Source organism: Uranotaenia lowii, chromosome 1 (genome assembly GCF_029784155.1).
Source record: "Uranotaenia lowii strain MFRU-FL chromosome 1, ASM2978415v1, whole genome shotgun sequence".
Classification (NCBI taxonomy): Eukaryota; Metazoa; Arthropoda; class Insecta; order Diptera; family Culicidae; genus Uranotaenia; species Uranotaenia lowii.
This window is the reverse complement of record NC_073691.1, coordinates 174,300,450-174,322,136: the sequence shown is the minus strand read 5'-3', so window position 1 is coordinate 174,322,136 and position 21,687 is coordinate 174,300,450. Positions and strand designations below refer to the sequence as shown.

Sequence of the window (21,687 nt, the reverse complement as noted above, 5' to 3'; positions counted from 1 at the left end):
CTTACTTTTGATGAAAGGGGGGTCCCCATACAAAGTTATCTCTTCTTCACATCTTATATATAAAAATGGAGGCGTTTTCTTTGTAACAACATCACGTATGAATGGTCGGTCGGAATGAAGTGAAATTTGGTATCCGAGGATTTTTCGGGTCAGAGATGGTTTGAATAATAGTTTCAATGATCTCACATTTCATGAAAAGTGGTCCCAATACAAATTTAACTTTATTTGTTACGATTAATAAGAAGAGAATCTATTAGCGAGCACGATGCAGTTAAGGACGTGTAGATGAAATTAAACATTTATTACGATTTATAGTTTAGAAGGTAAAACGAAGTTTACCGGGTCAGTTTACCGGGTCAGCTAGTTACCTATAATTATCAATTAACTACGCCTCTCTAATATTATCAGCATTTTTATGTTCAAAATTTAGAACTGCTCGAGCAATAAGGTAGCGTATTCAACCTACAAAACACAAGTTAGTTGAAAATCACTTGAAAAAAAAGTATCGTGCCCACTTACCCCATAAAGCGAGGTACCGTAAACTGGGGGAACTTTGATCTGCGGGGTAACTTTGCTCAACATGAAATTTTTGCAAATAATCATCATTAGCTAAGTATAAAGTAAAAATATCTGAAAATTTTTTACTACGTTTGAAAGCCTGTAGATTGAGTTACAAATGATCTTAATTTGGTTTTTATTAAAAGTTGTTTTATTTTACTTAAATTATAATTTTAAAATCTTAAAATATGTATCTGGTTTTTTGAAGGCTCACAAACAAACATCTCTCCTGATCAAATTTGAGCATGTTGGAGCAAATGGGCTATTTAATGTGAAAGTTCAACTCTTTTCTTGGTTGAGGTTAAGTTTAAGTGTTATTTTTATGGTCATTTGATGATAATTTTTGGATATTACAAAAAAAATGGTAATTTTCCATGAAAAAACCTGTATAGAAAAAATGGCTACAAACCCTATCAAATTGTTAAATTTGAATAAAAAAAAAAGAACATGGGAACAGTACGAGGACTTAGGGAATTGCATGAAAGTAAAATTTTATTTGTTTTTGAGGCCAAAAACAATTGAGAATTGTTTATGATTTTTGCCCCTAAATGTATGCCCTTGGTCCATCTTTCGAGTTTATTTGTTTTTGAAAGAAAACGTTGAAAAATTCCATTGAGTCCAAACAAAAATTACTGTTATCGATGTTTTGAGCATTCTGTGCTGAATGGCATCAAAACAATAAATTTAAAGATGTTGAGATACGTAAAAACCATAGTGATCAAAGTAACCTCGAAACTTGACATCTGATTTTGTAACAAACATTTAATTATAACTACAAATGTCGTTTGAATTTACTGCAATCAATGATCATGTTAAATACTCCTTACCCCAGTAAGGGTTTTAAAGCTTTTAGGTATTACAAAAAAGCAACCCCTTCCAAAATATTCAAAAATGAATGAAAAAAGTGATCAAAGTTCCCCCAGTTTACGGTACGTGAAGACACCTGCAGTCCATAAAAATTTACGAGATATTTTTGCTCTCTTCATCGCATTCTATCGAGCGAATTTTATCTGCATTTGTAAACTACATAATAGTATCATGTAGTTTATGCATGCAGATAGAATCAGCAGTCGTGTGGGTTTGTTGTGAATGTGCAGATTTTGCTGAAATATTATGTTATTTAGTACGGGAAGGACTTGTCGGGTGGCTTTGTAGCTGATTTGTACTGTCGTGAATTGATTCAAAAAGTATTGTTGAGGTTTTAAGAGAACCGACAAGGCCGATGATATTCAAGTGTTACAGAAAAAAACAGATGAAAGTTTTGGTCAAATGACAAGTGGCACTACACTCCAGGGCCAATTTCAACAAGCCAGTGTTGCGTTGTGATCAGTGATGTCAACCTTCCAGATTTTGTTTGGATCTTCCAGACTTTTTAGACCTTTGACAGACATTTTTTCAGGTTTCCAGACCTCCAGACTTTTGACATTTCTTCCAGACAATTCCAGACTTTTTGGTTTGGACATAAATTGTTCTAAGAAACTATGAATATTCAATTTTGTCATTGTGTAATACACCCAAAATAATCCGCACGTCGTGGCTACGTGAAAAACTACATAATTTTAACCAATTGATTTTCACGTAGCTTGTACGAGTAAACCATGTGAACGCACCTCAATAAGAATTCGCACGCTATGAGCTTCAGCTACAATTTACGTGAATTTTAAGTATGTTCGACACGGAGCGATTATGAAAAAGGCATGAAATAATTTTGGTTTCGAAATTAAATTGGGGTCGATTTTCTCGTTGCTTTTTCTTTTTTGAAATAAATAACAATAAAACTAAATTGCATTAAATTTATTTTCTAAATTATTCAACACCACCACTACCACTTATCACTATCACAATTATTGTGAAATTTATGGATGGAGTACACGAAACTGGCCTTCATTTCTATTGGGTTTGTTTCCAATTTAGTACAGTTGACTTGCCTGAAAAATATTGAATACTCAGATACTGAAACAGATTTGAAAAGATATCTTTAATCGAACTCACCAAAATGCAAACGCTTTTTTGAAGCTATTAAACGGTGGCAACCTTCTCGAGTTGCCGGAACTTTTCAATCTGAAGAACCACCTCACGGACTGAAGCAGAATTTATTCTATTATTAACTGAAACTTTGAGTGCCAGAAATTGAGGCCACGGTTCCAGGTTTCCGTGAATCCACGAGGTTACCAAAAAAACAAACACAACGTTTAACACGATTTTTCGAAATAGTAAATAAAAGTTGCTGACTGAAGGCAGCTTCTATTCTAATTAGAATTTAATAACACACACTTGAGAAAATGTACTGTAAGCCATCCACTTAGACTTTACGTGAAATTCATGAGTCAGTTATGTGGAAGTAAATTAGTTACTACCAGTAGGGCTTCCTTTATGCACTGTGTTTACTACAGACACACGTAGAATCGATATTATGCAGCAAAATCTTAGTTTACGTGAAAAATCCCGTATAAATAATTTCTTAATTATTTTGGGTGTAGGGCAGGGAATGATTAGAATTTATGAATTATGAAGTCATAATTGTTCGAAACCTATGTATATAAATATTGGCAAACGCTTTGAAGATGTATGTTAAATAGAGACTCAGAAAGAGCACGTGACTGATATGGTGACAACAAAAAATTGAAATTGCAACAAAAAAAAAGGTCGCCACCGACAAAACTTAGGTGTCCAGACATTTCCACAGATTTCCAGACATTTTTTTAAAATCTTCCAGACTTTTCTGAAAAATAGTTGACAACCCTGGTTGTGATTAGTGTTTGAATCAAATCGTCGCCTACTATATTCGGTTCCCGTGATAAGGATCAGTTATGCGCATGCGCTGAAAAGGCGATAATTCTGATCGTCGAAAAGAAGAGTGCAATACGCAGTGTGGAGTAATTCTATTTGATGATCCGTGGTGATGTTAGAGAAAAATTTAAGCGAAAAAAAGAGTTTCTAGTTTCGAGAACAAATTTATTTCCGAACAAGGTATGCTGTAATGACTCTTTCTATGCATTAGAGAATGGTATAGAGATAGTCATCTGAGTGGAGATTTTCTCAGTGGTTTTGTTTACCCCTCGGTTGTTAATTATCGGCAATCTGAATTTGGGTTTCGAGCGTTACGAAAACCCTATTTAAAGAAACCTGGTGAGAAAAGCAGCGATAAAAGGTCACTCATAGAAATGCGGTGAATAATAATACCGCGCAAAGCGGAAGTGTGCGAATGTGTTTGCCGCAAAGTATCAAGCGGCAAATCCAGATTTTGGAGGATGGAAGAATTCGCACGGATAGCGCATCAAGTTGGTTGAAGCTGTTGCCCATGTATACGGGAAACGTAGGAATCGATTCGAAATACTTAGGAGATTGTTCTTTTTTGGCTTGATTTTAAATATTTTGGTTTTATCATATAAATACGTTCAGTCAGATGCCAACTGACCAGATATTTTCAAGGATTGACTTTTATTGGCTTGGATACATTCACTTCAAAACAGATCATACGAAGCCATGGTGAAGGGTATGGAGTTTACCTGGATAAGGCGTATAAATCCATACTTTGGTCAAACTGCGGTGAATCCGAGATGGTGTATTTTCAACGTACAATATTTATGCATGCAGAAAAATTCCAAAATATGAGCGCTTATAATCAAAGCAGCTTTGCCTACTAGCGACACGTCGCATACGTCGCGACGTTGAAAATAATAACGACGCAGCGCGAGTTTCCTAGGAGACTTGGAGCATGCGATTGATGGCCTAAGGAAAATGTACAGTAAATAACATAAACAATGTTCGAGTACTACATCAAAATCGCCTACTGGACTGAAAAAAGAAAAACAAACCTACGAATGACAGGAATCCCGCTAGTAAAAATGCATCGCTAGTCCTACTGTCGCTATTCGGTTTGGTGCTATACACATAATACATAATTAAAAACCGAGAAGAATCAGGCTTAATTTCAAGTGTTGTGAAATACTATTCTGAATGGAAAATATACAGAACAGTAGGCCTAAACCATGATGAATTCGTTATGGTGATCTCGAATTACAAATCAGCCCTATTGATAAAAGTTTTGACAGCTGGCTTAAGTGTTCACGAAAAAGGGGGTCCTGAAATGCCAGATATTTAAGATAAAATATCAGAAATTTGAAAAAAAAAAAGTCTGTGTATGTCTGTGCGCAAGCTTATCGTAGACGTAGACCAACGATCAACAGATTAAAACCATATTGATTTTCAGTTTATTTTATTCAATTTAAATTAGACTTCCGATAACACAGAAATGATTTTAGTTTCCAATGAATTCATTTTATTCGAATCACGTATTTTTAAATGAAATTACTATAAAATCCGCACTTCTCGAATGTTCCCAAAAAGCCGTGACTAACCGTGATGATAGAAAGGGTCTTTTAAGGGTGGACCAAATAACCAAAATCCAATGTGCTCACCTGGGTTCGATGAACGAGCCTTTTCGTTGGAAAATCTTGTGGTTCCCAGTAGACGAAACAGCTCCAACCTTTAACGTACTAATGATTCCTTAGCATGCAGGATTATACCGGACCAGCTCACAAAATGACCGTCAGTTCTATTGCTCGTTACCATAAAGTGCATGGTTAAGGCTTCAACTCGCGTTTTCCGGACTAACTACTCTTGGAATCTTCACTTATTTTGTACAGAAAACACAATTTTTATATTGAGAAACATGCAAAATATATTCGTACAGGTCGATGTTTATTTAGGATAGCTCAAACTAGGCAGGTGTTCCTTGCCCCTTCAGCCGATGAATGTCGGATTCAGGGAATTCATCATCGAGGCTTCATCATGGTCTACGCCACTGCCACGTCTGCAGTCGCCACCGTCACCACCATGCAGCTCATCGGTTCCCTCGTTCAACAGGGCCAAACACTTCATCTGGTTTTCCGAAATGCTACGCAACAGATCCGGATTGCTCGATTGGATCTTCTGGAGCAGCGATGGCAACAAACGGAGATCCCCTTGAATCAGCTGTATCTCGATGAAGATTGGAAGTTCCTGCAGGAAGAGCAGCCGCTTCTCGGACGATGGAATGCCATGCCTCGCCAGGTTTCCATCCGATTCGATGACTTTCTGCTGCTTGCAGTTACCAAACAGCTTCTGGAAAAAAAATAATGTTGAATATGCATAAATTGGTTATAAGTAATAGGCGATGGAAGCGCTGACGAGTTTGGGTGATGGTTTTGCATAAGTGCAAGTGGGATGCAGTTATAATTTCACCCAACTTCTGACAGTTCTAAAGGCGTTTTTCTTAAAGAGAGAAAGAATAACTTTTCGCTTCCGTCGCCCATGGATCATTAATGTTACTCACCGCTGGCAAAGTCGTCTATTGATCCAACCTTTTCCAACTGAGCAAAACTGACCGGAACTCAGCCGGAAGACTTTTTTTTCGTTTCAATGTATTATATTCACAAAAATCAAGGCGAAATCTGTGTCTAAGAATCATCTTAACGAATTTTCAGCTACGTTTTACCCACTCTTCCGCATCAAATCCTCGCCTACTTTTTGCCAATCTGAGATCATCATACTAGATTCGTCATGATCAAAACAATCAAGTAAAATGTAAACAATCGTAGGACAAGGCTTAAGACCATTGTGGCTCAATTGACCTACAAATTGTGGTTTTTCTGAGATTTTACTTGCTGGTTTTTTCTTGTGCTTGGAGATACTTTTATAATTATGGTTGTTGTATACCAAAAAACAACATTAAAAATAAATTCTTTTACATTTTGTTGGGGATAAGAGGGGGATGCGTTTTTTGATCATCCGACACGAGCGTGAGCGTGTTAGCGAGCTAAGAGGGGCATTGCGGAGTTTCCCCGGCTGGGCGCAGTCAAGTGGCCCGTCAACACTGCTACGGAAGACCGTACCAGCATGCACAAGAGTTAAGCCAAAGAAGTCATATTTGGTAAACTCGGTGCAAAACATCGTTTCAGCTTTTGTTTCGAAGAAATTTATTGCTCCCAAAGTAAACGTTTATCAACAGGTTTTTAGTAAAATGATCGGCGTTAATCCTATTCAGATCCAAACACTGAGTATTTTCTTATTTTACCTCATATATATCTTGTTTGAATAGAAACAAAAGTATTTTTAATTCCTAAACGTATATTTATTTCAAATATTTTTTGCATTTTTGCTCAGTCATTCTTTTATTCTCGGTAGCACCATTTCATTTTTTTTGTATGATTTAGTCAGAAACTTTATGTTGACGTTTATCTAAAGTGTCTAGACAAAAATAATTTGTTGGATTCAAATATTGAACTATTTTTCTTAACAATGAAAAATTTATTATTGAAAATCTATAAAAAAAAAAAGCCAGAGACTTTCTTTTATTTTTTGAATTTATTAGTTGAGCTAACATTTTATCAATTTCTCTTTCTACTTAGCTTACCAGCAAACAAACTCTCCCATTATGGAAAATATCCCGGTTAACACTGCTACCGTTCGCACTCGCGTTCGCTCAGGCGAGTATATCCTTTGCGACAAGCAAGGTGCCCGATCATGCGAAGCTTGGAGTATCTTCAAGAACGTGTGTTTGAGCACCACAAGGGAGTATGTCGGCTTTGTGCAGTGCGTGAACTGCGAAGCTCTTTTCCGGTTCCCAAGGGGCAACAGTACTTCGAACCTGAATCGCCACTTCGTGAGATGCAGGGCAGACATTTCTGACTCCGATCCTGAGTCTTCGGCTTCTGAAGCAGAACAGGAGAGTATCCCGGAAGTGGTACAGGACAGTACCCCGGAAGTGGTACAGGAGAGTACTCCGGAAGGCCAAGCTTCTGCCCAAAGTGTACCACAGCACGTCAAGGACCGAATTTTGGAAGCTTGCGTGAAGTGGGAAGCCTTGGATCTGCGTCCATTTAGCGTGCTTAATGGACCAGGTTTTAGGAATTTGGCGCAGAAGCTTATCGAAGTTGGCGCGGAATTCGGGAAAGTGGACCTCGAAAGTGTGCTGCCGGACCCATCACTTGTTTCGAGGAAAGCGTGCGTCGTTGCAGAGAAGGTCAGAGCGAAACAATTGCCAGAAGTGAGGGAGGCTTTGAGAGCTAAATGCTGTGCTTTCGATACTGATCTGTGGTCGGATCGGTATTCGGAAACAGCATACCTCACGACTACGGCCAAGTACATCACGGAGGAGTTCGAGCTCAAATCGCTGGTGCTATTCACGACTGACTTCCCACGACGACTGAAAGAGAGGGTACTTCTTCGCGAAGAACACTACATTGGCGCTGTACTTTGTCCGAACATTCGATTATTGGTCAGATGTGGACCCCAAGAGAGGCAACACGCACGTTCCTTGGTCCTTTCAAGGATGGAAGATATCCGTCGCTCTGAAGGTAAGACCAACTAAAATAACTATTCATATTCATAATTGGCGATTGGCAGCAAAGCGGTTTGCTCTCCAGCTATCTGACGAATTAGAAATATTATAACCTACTAAATCACAAAACGTACCTCCCATATTTGTATTCTTTTCAGAGCCGGAGCCAGAGCCGGAGCCGGAGCCGGAGTCGGAGCCGGAGTCGGAGCCGGAGTCGGAGCCGGAGTCGGAGCCGGAGTCGGAGCCGGTGCCAGAGTCGGAGTCGGAAACTAACTCTCCAATTTCTAAAAGAAGTCGGTTGGTGCTGTGGAACAGCAATCGTGTTATTTCGCCGCAGGTAGAGCTGAAGTGGTACCTGAAATGCGCTCAAAGGAATGACGACGCACCCGAAACACTGTTGGCTTGGTGGAAGCAACATGCCTGCATGTTTCCGAGACTGGCCTCCCTAGCAAAACGTATCCTCACAATACCCGCTTCGAGCTTTAACAGCGAGCACAACTTCAGCCGAGCGGGTGTTATATTGAGTGATAGGAGGAGCCGAGTCTGTTCAGACACTGTTGATCGGTCCCTCGTAATCCACAACTTCTTCTTGGTACGAACTTTTGCAGTCCGTTTAGATTTTCATTATTCATTTACTGTTTTTTTTTGCAGAGCCAGCCTGGCAGCCAAGAAGAGGCAGACCTTTTTAAGGAGGATTGATCGATTGGTTGATTACTGGACTGATTTGGGTAGTAGCGATGCTATCCCTTGTAACATAGTTTATGTTACAAAAATGGTTGGCAAATGGTAGATAATGTGCAACTCGAGACCCCATACACCCAACCTTCGGGTAGTGGTCATATCACCTCTTATCTTACAACTCCGATTCTCAACCTCCCCGTGGTGCTGGCTGGGGTGCGAAAAACCTTAGCGAAGATCGGGTACCCAACCCCGGTGGATGCTTTGGTCGCATGCTAACTGAGATAGGGGGCTCCTTACGCGTTGGCTTACCAGAATGAAATACAGCAAAGTAGGACGTTTGATGGGAAAAAGAACGACGCCTGGGTGAGTATGAATTTGCAAGGAAAAACATAGACTCCATATGAGTATCATATAAAAATTTGTTAACACAGTGAAACAACATTTTGGTTGCCCAACTTTCAATAAATGGTTTTGGGCAAATAATTTTAAATTTAAAAAGCACGGTAGTTGAGTGGGCTCACAGCCACACTAGCTCTCTGGAATGATGATGTTATTCAACTGCCAGTCGGTTTGGGTGGATTTTTGCTTGGGCTTTTTTATATTTTTCCTTGTTATAGCATTTTTTTATATTATTTTTTAATACAGAAAATTATATGCCATTGAATTCCTCAGATTCTGAAACAGCAGTATATTTTTGATATTTGTACCTCAACAAATAAAAGAGATATAACTTGGTAAATGCACGTAGATGTGATGTTCTTTAGGCGGGTGGCGATAAAAATTGATTAGAGTTTTTGAGTTCAAAACTAATTCGTTTGCACGATTTTTTTTAATTAATGTAGTGTTGAAAGTTTGAATTTAATGACACAATCAAAAAATTTAAAACTCAAAGCATTTCCAGCATTTAAAAAAAAATAATGATTTGTTGAAGCATTAAAAATGTGGACAAAGTCGAGGTTAGTTCTCGTAAAAAATAACCACTACATTTCGATACAAATTTCAAAACTCCTAGATTTTGGAGGAAAATAAAGATAAACAAACTAAAACTAGACATTTCAAGTCATTCAACAAGACAAAGTTTGTGAAATTCGTATCAGCGGTTGGCAAGTTAGAGCTGTTTAAATGTCTAGTACCCACTATTTCTGGAGGTTGGGATCTTCGGTTTTAACAGGTACTTCAACCCTGTCAGGAACGTTTGCTCAATCGGACCGAATGCATATAAAATATGGCAGCATATGAATTCTAGTGGTTAGAACTTGGTACATTTTCGGCTCGATTTCCATCCACCTGTTCGATTGCTTGAAATCTAAACGGTATTTCTTTTTTTTTTAAGCTTGAAAACGGAACTAATGCGACAGCTGCCATTTTTTCCCGTCGCTTCGTCATAAATATTATTTTTGTGAAAATAATTTTCAAAAACTCTGGATTTCCTACATTTTTGTTATCTGACTGTTTGCTAGGGGCGAACGATCTATCAGCTGGTGTTAACTGGACTATTTAGAGTAAGTTCACTCATGTTGGGAAATGTGGTAGGAATTTTGACACTTGTAGCACATTTTAAAAATTTTATCATGCAGAAATGTTTTCAAGGTATTTGGGCGTTAAATTTTTTAAAAACACTGTTTCCATTTTAAGCCTTATGTAAAAGAAATCGAACTGGTTTTGCATCACAGCATGCGAAAATAGAACACGTGTTGTTGAAGGCCGCAGATCTTGAAAATGTGTCAAAATTTCTACCACTTTTTCCCAACACTGGAGAACTTGCTCTTATGTTAATCCTAGATAGAATATTGGATATGGGTAAGTCAAAGCCATCGTTTGTGTGTTTTCATTGGTTTTATTAAAAAATCTCGAAAATCGCTTAATTTTTCTTTCCTCTTTTTTACACTTCTTGCTTAGGTTGGATTGCCCATCAAGATTGTCGGAACGGACCACAAAATACCAGTGATTCTGGAGGATTCAGTAGCGATTCTTCCAGCTCCCAGGGTGCTATCACAACGATGACTCCCCGCACCAACAACGATGGTCTAATATCAAATGATGATTTGATAGCAAGATTTTGCATCGCACCGATCTTCCTTAGAAACCAATTTCAGAGAAGTCAGAGTAGTTCAGCAGATTTGATTCTGGAAGTTTTAATAGCAAAAGTGATTTTTGCAGCTCCCAGGATGGTACCCCAACGATAACTCTCAACAACACCCAGGCTCAGTTTGAAGGCCAGAAGTAAAATTTTCATTGAATCAATATGCTCAGCAGTTTTGTATTCTCTTTAAATAGATCAAGTTATATTTTCCGTTTGTGAAATATTATGATAAATTCATTAATGATGCTTTTCTATTTTCCTTCTCAGATCCCTTGCGCTTACAATCCCATGATGGGAACATACGAAGTCGTGTGGAGTATTTATATTGTCAACTTATCCGGTCATTTTAATGTAACAAAAAATTATTTAACAGACAACAACAGAAGAAGAGGAAATCGAAGAAAAAACAAGCCTTGTTTCCGTCTGGTAAGATCTTATTTACTTTTAACCAGTGACGAACAATTTAAAAAAAAAAAAAAACAATCCCTAACTTTTTCCAGTAAAGCTGTTTTCATTGGTGGTAGCGCTACACCCATAGAAAAGGTTGCAAAAATCCAATGCCTATTTAGCAAATCTCCGAAAATACACTGAAAAGTGTAGTGTGCCAAAGATGACATGATTGGAAAAGCACTTCTGGCATAAAGACTCGAGCTCCCTAGCCAAATGACTACATTCAAGCGAAATAGGAAAATCATTTTATGGGATTTTCATCCTACTGGATAATTCATTCCAAAAAAGTATAGTGGGAATCGAACCGACTGCAACATCTTATCTTGTCTTACCAAATCTTACCTTACCAAAAAAAAGCACTGCATTGGTCGTCTGCCGTTTGGCCGGTGTATTTTGTTCATCCTCCTCTGTCTTTGATGGTAAAGGGATGAGAATGGGAGGACACAGAATCTTATACCAATAATTCCACCTCCAAGAAAGTTCATTGTTGGAGTAAAGTCTGATTTGTGGGTGTAGCAATTACCAATGCCTTTTTCATCAGTCTCGCCAAACTGGGAAAACTGGTCTATCAACTTGACGGTAGTTCCGGTGGATTGCAATGAGTTTTCGTGAATAACATTCAGCCGACAGAATGGGAAGAGGAAGATCAACACCGTCGCTCAACTATCAACTTAACAGACCCAGATCACCAGTGACCAGATCCAATTTCGGGTCGACTGTGGAAGACTGCGTCCCACCATCAGCAACAATTGGCTGTGGTAAATCTTATGTTCAGACGATAAGTACATACTGTTTTAAGGCCACCATACATTACACAAACTGCTTGTGCAAATTCGATGATTCCACGAAGATTGTTCAATTCTATGCTCGCCCACACACGATACAAACAAATTTCGCAGGAGCACAAACGATTGTTGGCAAAAACAGCAACTAAAACAAAAAAAACCACCTCCACCCCGGCTGGGGCTCGGTAAATGGCCTGAAGTTTGCACAAACAGCACCATACACCATGCCTCAGAGGGCTGTTCGTACAAAAAATTTCTATCCCAACCGTTTTGACTCAAACAGTTTGCGCGCTCATTCAAGCAGTGCCGTACACGATGCAAATCGTATTCGCAGTGACAAAATTTAATCGAATTTCATCGCATGTGCATAAATGTGGTGTTGTACATACACACACAGCCCCGGTACATCATTCGACATTGCTGGCTGATTGTGTCCATCCTTCTTTGTCTTGTGTTAGGATATGTGATATATTTTATCTGGTTTTTTTTTTCAGATATATGCATTGCGATTGCGCTGGGAGGACAATGCCAGTTATTAGATAGCTTGTTGATGCCGGTCCGGCATAAAATTTTATACCAATAATTCCACCTCCAAAAAAGATCATTGTTGGAGTAGAGTCTGATTTGTGGGTGTATCAATCACCAATGCCTTCTTCAGCAGTCTGGCCAAACTGGGAAAAGCGGTCTATCAACTTGACGGAAGTCCCGGTGTATTGGAATGAGTCTTCATGAATCATCCACTTTCAGCCGGCAGAATGAGAAATTCAACACAATCACTTCAGTGCCCGGATCCAATTTCGGGTCGACTATGGAAGACCGCGCGCATCACCATTAGCAAAAAATCTTATGTTGAGACGATAAGTACATACGGTCTTAAGGCGGCCATACATTACACAAGTTGCGTGTGTAAATTCGATAATTCTTCGACGATTGTTTGATTCTATGCACGACCAAAAAAAAACACCTCCACCCCCGCTGGGGCGGAGTAAATGGCCTAAAATTTGTACAAACAGCACCATACACAAACTGTTTGCCCGCTCATCCAAGCAATGTTATACACGATGCAAATCGTATTGGAAGCGCAAGAATTTCATTGACTCTTATAGCATTTGTACAAATGTGGCGTAGCGTATGGCCCGCTTTACTCAAACCGACTGCGTACTCATTCAAGCAGTGCCATACACGCTGCAAATTCGCATTCGCAGTAGCAAAATTTCATCGCATTTGAATAAGTGGGCCGCTAAAACGGACGCCTGTTGTGGTCCTGTATATATTCTTCGAATACCGTGGATTCCTCGCGACGTATGCAGACGTTTTTGGCTCAGGAAATTGGCAACGGTGCCAGTATCGATCTGCAGAATAGATGGATATAAAAACAAGATGATTTATGACCGTTTTAAACACACCGCTCTGGGAATTTCTACAACCAGCGTAATCAAAAGATGTCGATTCGATGATGGACGGAAAAGAGCAAAAGTTTACTATATAATGGTGAGTGTTTCAATATTTTATTTATTAATTTCTGATAGCTGAAGGACATTGAAGAAACTTGAGGTTTAACCTTCCCTAAAATTTTTAACCGTTACAGTCCCTAGAGTGTCCAGTTGACTCTCCTGGCTTTATCTCTCTTGTTTCTCAAACGGTTTTTACAAAAAAATTTTAGACAATATTCACCTTCAACACTTCAAAAAAATCCGAAAAATCATATTTCGGAAAAAAGACTGCAGATCGGCTATAAAATGCTTAAAAAAATTCACTTAGTGTCCAAAAAATATGAAGTTAAAAGCTATAGAGATAGGGCTAAGTAGGGTAGTTATGAACAAAATTAGTCAGTTTTTAATACCATTAAACAGTGGGAAAAAATGTATATACCGCGAAGAAATTCAATATCTTCCCTCCTACACGAAACAAATCTGAGGCAAAGTGTTTTCCTTTAGTGAAAATGTCCGGAGAATCGATTGGACGTATTTTCAGACGCCGCACGAGCTTATGAACGAAGATATAGTGCCATTTGAACCCCCAATTCCCCTTTATTTTGTAAACAATCCAGAAAAAAAACTAATTAAGACTTGAGAATTTTGAACAAACAAAGTCCTTATGTTTTCTGAGGAATCTAATGAAGGCTTCTTGAGGCACCGCACGCTTCGAAGAATGGAGTTCTGACTGTTTTTACCCTCAATTCATATATATTTTCCAATTTTTCCGGCAAAACTTCGGACTTCAAAATTTCGAGCAACATAGAACGTACCTTTTTTTGTGATTTTTTCCGAAAAATCCAACGAAGCCTATTTAAGCCACCACACGCTTCGAAAAATGAAGTTATGGCTGTTTTACCCTCAATTCCCTTACATTTTTCAAATGGTCCAGGAAAGGCATGTCCGGACTTGAAAATTTTGAACCAAATCAGACTTATTTTGTGTAATTTTGTTAAGCAATCGAACTAAGGTTGTTTGAGCCACCACACGCTTTGGAAACTGCAGTTATGGCTACTTTACCCTCAATTTCTCAACATTTTTCAATTGATTCAGAAAATTTAGAGTAAAACAGCCATAAATCCAATCCGTGCGGTGGCTCAAACAGCCTTCATTGGGTTAATTGGAAAAAAAAACACATAAGATACGTTCCATTTTATTTAAAATTTTCAATTCCGGAAATGCTTTTTTCTGAACTATTAGAAAGATGAAGGGGAGGGAATTGATGGTAAAAACAGCAATAACTCCAGTTTCCAATCCATGCGGGGGCTCAATCAGCTTTTATTGGATTCCTTGAAAAAAAAAAACACATGAGATACTACCAATTTATTTCAAAATGTTCAAGTCCAAAGATGTTTTTTTCTGAATTATTTTGAAAAATGTAAGGATATTGAGGTAAAATAGCCATAACTCCTGTTTCCAATCCGTGCGGTAACTCAAAAAGACTTCTTTGAATTCCTCGTAAAAATCACACAAGATTTGTCCCATTTGGTTTAAAGTTTTTAATTCTAAATTAGTTTTTTTTTCTGGATTGTTCACAAAATATAGGGGAACTATGAGTTAGATATGCACTATAACTCCGTTCGCAAGCTCGTGAGGGGTCCGAATTTACGTCCAATCGATTTTCCGAACATTTTCACTAAAGGAAAGCACTTTGTTTTATACATAGACTAGCTGATCCCATACATACGAACTCCGTTTCGCTTTCAACTTGGAATGTGTCATGAACAGTTTGTATGAAAGTCAATTGCCAAAGCATTTTCCATATGCACTTCCGAATTCATTGTTAAGTAAGAGGGATGAATGACTTTTAGAAGTTAAAATCCATCCAAATAAAAAAAAAAAAAAATTGTTAAGTAATAGGGTCAGTAAGCCTTAACTTGGCATGCTCCTTATCTTCATGCCAAAATGCATTTTGGTGATTTACATGTCAAACAAATGCCTAAAAATGTTGTCAAACATATGCCTAAAAGGGCTGTTGTTGTGTTAGTGAGGCATGTTTTTTCTAGAGACGGCCATTTTAAGGAACTCATAAAGGGCCAAAATACGGCGCGGGGGCTACAATAAGGAGCATTTCAATCAATAGTTTGATCAGGTTTATCTCAAATTATCAACCGCTTTCAATCAAGGACATATTATTACTGCATTTCAGGCTAGTAAGCAATCATATTTGTCGAAGGACTTTTGAAGGTACACATTACAGGAAGACTACAATCATGGGAAATCTAGTCAAGCATTCCTTAGAGGCCAAGATTGGGTACATTTACCCTAATTGCAAAAATATTGGACAATCACTTTTTCTGTCGTCTGCTACTAAATTTGAAATCTGGAATCAATTGACCGTGCCAAAAAACCGCCGTGTATAAATTTCGACTCGATCGTTGCATAACAACGCAATTATTGGCCAAAAGTTAAACCCCTTTCGGTGGCCTCTTATACAACCTCAAATTTTCAAAGCAATCCATTGCATAAAAACGTCAATATTGCTAAAAACTGTGAAAAATTATTAATATGGACGACCCCTTTCGTCGACCCCTTTTGCCGACTGCTTACACTAAATTCGATACCTCAAATCGATTGCACGTAACTCAAAACTATCGTGTACCAATTTTCATCTGAATACAATGTATACTAACGTCAATATTGCAAAAATATCGAACAGTTAATAAGGACGACCCCTTCGACTGACCCCTAACAAAAAAATTGATACCTGAAATCAATCGTTCGTCTTTCAAAACATTCAAGTGCAAATTTTCAACACAATCCGACGAAAAGTAACGTCAATATCGCGAAAACAATGTTTATCTTGTATGGACGACCCCCTTTAGAAGGGGTCATCCAAAATTATGAGCTTAATGAGCATCCGTGCCGAGTTTCAAACCTCTAGCTCTTAAGACGGCTGAGTCTTAAACCCACAGAAATTGCTTTTTATATATACCTAAAGATTTGTTTTGTGCAGGAGGGAAGATATTGAATTTCTTCGCGTTTAATACACTTTTTTCCCCATTGTGCATCAGCTCAAACAAATAGTTCTTTAATGGTAAAATTCTGGAAAGTTACCAAAAATGAATGACTGGTTCGCTTTGTCAATTTAAGATTTTATTCTTATTTTTAAAATTGCAGCTTGTGAGCGTTAAACGCTTGTTCATATTTGGAGGGTTTGGTGAAATTATTTTTCCTATAACAGTTTTGCTTGAAAAATGCAAACATAAAGAATAATTTAAAATGTGATTCTGAGAGTATCTCAAAGTATCTATTCATTTAAAATCATTTTTTTCGGAAATAAGTCCTAAAAGTGTCCAGTTTTTTTTAAACTTGTTAAAATAAATGATTCCTTCAAGGCTTCACTTGAAAGAAAAACTAGTTTGGAGTTCAAATCAGATTCATTTCCATTTCTTGTGAACTCGATTCATACAGATTTAAGTTGAAATCTTTGTTTCTAAAGTATCTCTAATAAATATAAATAATGTTTAGCAACAAAAATATGTTTCCAACTTAATTTCCCTGAACTTAAGATTAAATACAAGTTATTTTATCAACAATAAATTATCATTATATCATTTATATCATTATTTAAGTCCAGTGAAATAAAATTAAATTAAAGTTCAGATTTGTCAAAGATCGCAATCTTGAAAATGAGTTCAGATTTTATTTTATAATAGTCGTTTTCACCTGCTTTGTGTTTTGTTTTGGGCAATTTTGGATTTAAATTCTGAATTATGCATTTTAAACCAGAATAAAACTCTGAATTCCTGATTCAAAGTTAAAGTTTCAAATCAATGATATTTTCAATAAGTTATAAATAAATAATTAAAAATGATGATCCTTCTTATGAGCTAGAAATTTTGCACATTAGTGCACAAAAATTGAATATATGAAATAGGTGTAGCACAAGTTTATTTTTAAACAAATTTCAACCGAATTTAAAGTTAATTCAGATCAGCTCAGTATTATCCATGATTAAAATTTTTACGCAAAATGTCAATAAATGATTATTTTTAGCTACCTTTATTTAAATACAATTATTTTATTCATTTTTAATTGATCGGAAAATTCGTCTGTTAAACATTAAATTTGAAATAATGTAGAATCACGATTTTAAATGTGAATTTTCGTTAAGGAAAAAAATATCCATTTCGAACTTCAGATTTTTTTTCCAAACACATTGCACAGTGGTCCAGAACGGAACTTCATCGTAACAAAATTTATTACGAAGATACTAGAAGAGATAGACAAATGATGTCTTCAACAAAAAATGCTCATCAAACCATGCGCTTTAATAATTTTAAATCAAACATTAGGGCCTGTCATTTTTGCATGATTTACACATACAAACTTTTTCCAGTGAACGGAAAGAGCCAAATAGTCTTTTGCAAAATTGTAGCAAACGGTTTTTGAGGCAACTTTATCGAAGACACCACACACATATGATGTTTTGTAAGCGAGTTATGATTTTTTGAATATTAAAATGTTAAGGTGTGTCGGAAAATTAATATTCTGGCTCCAGCTTTTGTGAATGATTTCATACAAAATATATGTCTTGTAGGCATTTGTATGAAATAAAAATTCGCACATTTTTCTCTCAAAGGGCAAATATGTATCTGGAGGCGTTTGTTAGTTATAAGAGAGTTTTTAGCAAAAATTTGTACTTTTTAAGCTGTCACATCTAGGATTGGTGCAAACTTTCAAACTATTTTCTGACGGCATCGATCAGTTCCTATATCAAATATTTGATTGTAAAATTATGGGAGATAGGTTATTTTTTAAGCTCGAGAAAAAAAAATCCGATGTTTGTTAATTTTCAATACAAATTCACACAATTGAAGACCCTGTGAAAAGAAAATACCCATTTTCATCGTTTTGTTAATGTCTGAGTCCATTGCGATTTAGTACATTTTTCTTGTTATAGTCAAAAGTTAAAAATTTAAAAAGTTACAATAAAAAAATAGTTATTTTCATCTTTTTTGAATTCGTCTAAATATGCTAAATCGCTTGTTTATGCATCGCAATTTAACCTATAACAAAACGATGAAAATTTGACTTTTTCACGAGAAATGAGGATGTTGTTTGAATTTGATTGAATTTGTAATGAGAATTAGCAAACTTTGGAATTTTTATCCTTGAGTTTAAAAATAGCCTATCTCCTGGTTTATGCTTAAAAAAATCTCTCATAACTAGCGAACTCATCCAGATGCAAGTTAGCGCACTGAGAGAAAGATGTGCGAATTTTTTATTTCATACATATGCCAAGAAGACATTTCTATTGTATGAGATAATTCACAAAAGTTAGATCAAGGATACTGTTTTTTTTTCGACACAGCCTAACATTTTAATATAAAAAAAAAACCATAACTCGCTTACAAAACATCATATGTATGTAATGTATTCGAAAAAGTTGCCTCAAAAACCGTTGGCTACAACTTTGTAGAAGACAGTTTGGCTTTATCTGTTCACTCGAAAAAGATTTTATGTGCAAATGACACACCATAATATTTGATTTGAGATAATTGAAGTCCATGGTTTGATGAGCGTTTTGGCTCAAGACATCATTTGTCTATCTTTTATAGTATCTTCGTCATTAATTTGGTCACGATAAAGTTTCGTCCTGGACCACTGAGCAATGCTTACTAAAGCTTAGATAACTGGAAAACAAAATCTGTGGGTTGACCAGTTTAAATCTGTAATCATATGATTTTGTAGCTTTCATATAAAATTCGTGACTAATAGTACATTTTAACTGGAAATCAGTTCAAGGATACTTTTGAATTTTTTAATCGAATGTAATAAAACTAAATCGGTGATTAACTCTTTATCAAAATTCCTTTACTCAAACTTTGTTCAAAATTTATGAGCTTTTGGTAAAAATCGGCTGTAGAAATCACATTTGAAATTGTAAATGTGATATTAACACATTTAAAATTTCAAGTGTGATTCCAACGGCCAAAGGCGCACAAAACACACAATTCAATTATAAAAAAAATGCTTCGGGGTGTACAGGACAATTAGTTATTGATTACAAGTATTTAGCCTGTGATTAAGTTTTCAAATAGATATTTGGAATTGAAATTTTTATTCATTTTTTTTGCTTTTTCGAATCTGCAAAGCTGTCAAACTTTATTTAGCAATTCTTAATTCTTAGTCTTGGAATTTTTTATTTGAGATTCATGTATCTTTTCACTTTTAAACTTTTCTTATCATTTGAAAATTTTAAAATTCTGTGATCGGTGACACAGATTCTGCGATGAAATTTTTTTCAAAACTCTGTAAAAATACAGATTTTTCTGTGATTTCGACAACCTGGCTGTCCACATGCACGCATCCCTTTTCATTGTCCACTTTCAATTCACGCAAACAGCTGCCAGATTCCCGTGCTCACGTTTCCTTTTAAGTTCCAATAGTCCGATTACGATCCACCGAAATTACAATACATCAGGTAAACTTTATAAATGGCCATTTGCCATTTTCATGGCACCAAAATGGCTGCCTGTTTTTGCGCGTTTGAAAAACGTCCCTTTAACAAGCAGGCTGTATCGGCCTTTGAAGAATAAGAAGTAAAATAAACATCCGCTACAAACAGGTTGAGCAGTAGGCAAAGACACGCAGCTCGTAGGATGAGATGAGTTGGGAAAAGTGATGAGTTCAATTCTCATTTTTTTTAAATTTTTTTTTTGCATACAATTTCAATAAGATTTTTAGTTTGATATATCCTATCTGACTGAGTTATAATTTAGTTTAAATTATAACAACGGTTGATATTATTTAGTAATGGCTGCATAGACATTTTGACATAATTTGAGATGTTTTAACATCCAACGAGTACTAAATCATAACTCATCCAGTTAGGAAAAAATTGAATATCGAAATATCTCATCTTAATATGATTTAGTTTTTCTCTTCTGATCGGGATGTGCATGAAATAAAACAGTTAAAATTGCAGACTTCAAAATTTTAAAGATATATTGTACATTGATAGAGCTATGTGTATAATGGTCCAGCTGCTAAGCACAACCACAGAGGCATAACCCATGGTGTCTGTAAACGGACAACTTCGTCCATTAACCATTCGAGCAAATTGTTTGAACTTTAAACAATCAACTTTGCCCATATGTCACAATAATCGGGAAGCGGGGCAGTGAATGTGATTAGCATTTCATCCTAACGGAGAAACTTCAATTAAGCGAACTCTGGCCCCATCATCGAAAAATAGGCGAACAGAAAGCGGACCATCAAAGTGCAAACTTTTGTAGGCCATCCGAAGAACAATTACATCCCCGGAGTTTGCGGTTCGACGTAAACAGCCTTTCTCATAGTTAGTCTTTCTCATTGGCCTAGGTCCGCAGGACATTTGGCATCCCCCGCCCCATTCTGTTCCACCCACGATATCCCTTCATTCAGATCAGCGCCAGCAAAGATGGTCGAAAAAGGGTTGGTTTTTGTTATTTCAGCTTTGGGCAACAGATTTGGATTAACCAAACGAGCGTACAGTTCGTTAGTTAGTTAGTTGGGAATCCTGGCAGTTCCCCGATTTGGTTTCAAAGACTGGAGTCCGTGGAGGAAAAGTTGCGAGGGTACCGGATCCAGATAGAAAGATTGACAAGTTTTCGGTACACATTTTTGGGAACCATCATCATCAGCCAAACCAGCACAGAACACAAAACGCAGAGTGAGTAATTGAGGGTAAATTGGGTTATGCAAACTTTGCCAGTAAATCCCACGATTAATTTTTTTTTCTTGTCTCTGTCCTCGAGCAACCACAGGGCAGCTTCTTCCTCTCTTCCTCGAGGTTAGATCATTCTAGATAAATGACCGGGTGTCGTAAAGTCAAACCAAAACCGGGCCAAGCTGGGATAGTTTTAGTTGAACCATACTTGGCACTTAACGAATTTGTGAGGCTACATCTGGGTGGAGGATATAATCCCCGCAAATGGGGTTTTTTTTTCAAAGCTCCTGGAATATCATAATTTTCCTTGTGAACTATATGGTTTCTGCTTACAAATTTAAGATGTTATATTTACTGAATGTCGACTTGAAGTATTTATTTGATTTAAATCAAGTTGTTAAAATTTTTTTTCTTTCCCAATTCACAAGAATGAACCTACTTGTACCCGCAGAACATTATGTATTAGACTAATACAAAAACCTTTCAAACGTCAACTTAGAAATTCCGTGATTTATTGCCGCGAGCTCACGTTACTGATTGGAATTTATTACACGATCATCTCCAATTATTTCTGGCGCCAGACGAGATGAAAAAAGTCACCGGCAAAAACAACACCTACAACATTGACAGTACCCCTTACAGTCGGTTTTGGAGCAAACGAAAGCAACTTTCTT

The 21,687-nt window shown here is 36.9% G+C and overlaps 1 long non-coding RNA gene across 1 annotated transcript in view; it reads left to right on the top strand.

The window, feature by feature from the left end:
- The first annotated feature begins 10,760 nt into the window (after window positions 1-10,760).
- The window catches only part of LOC129739112 (uncharacterized), a 30,254-nt gene continuing 19,327 nt past the window's right edge, over window positions 10,761-21,687 (top strand). Inside the window, exons 1-4 of the long non-coding RNA XR_008735746.1 lie at window positions 10,761-10,845; window positions 10,914-11,072; window positions 11,147-11,854; window positions 12,376-13,372. This is a non-coding gene — a long non-coding RNA (uncharacterized LOC129739112). The remainder of the gene's footprint in view (window positions 10,846-10,913; window positions 11,073-11,146; window positions 11,855-12,375; window positions 13,373-21,687) is intronic.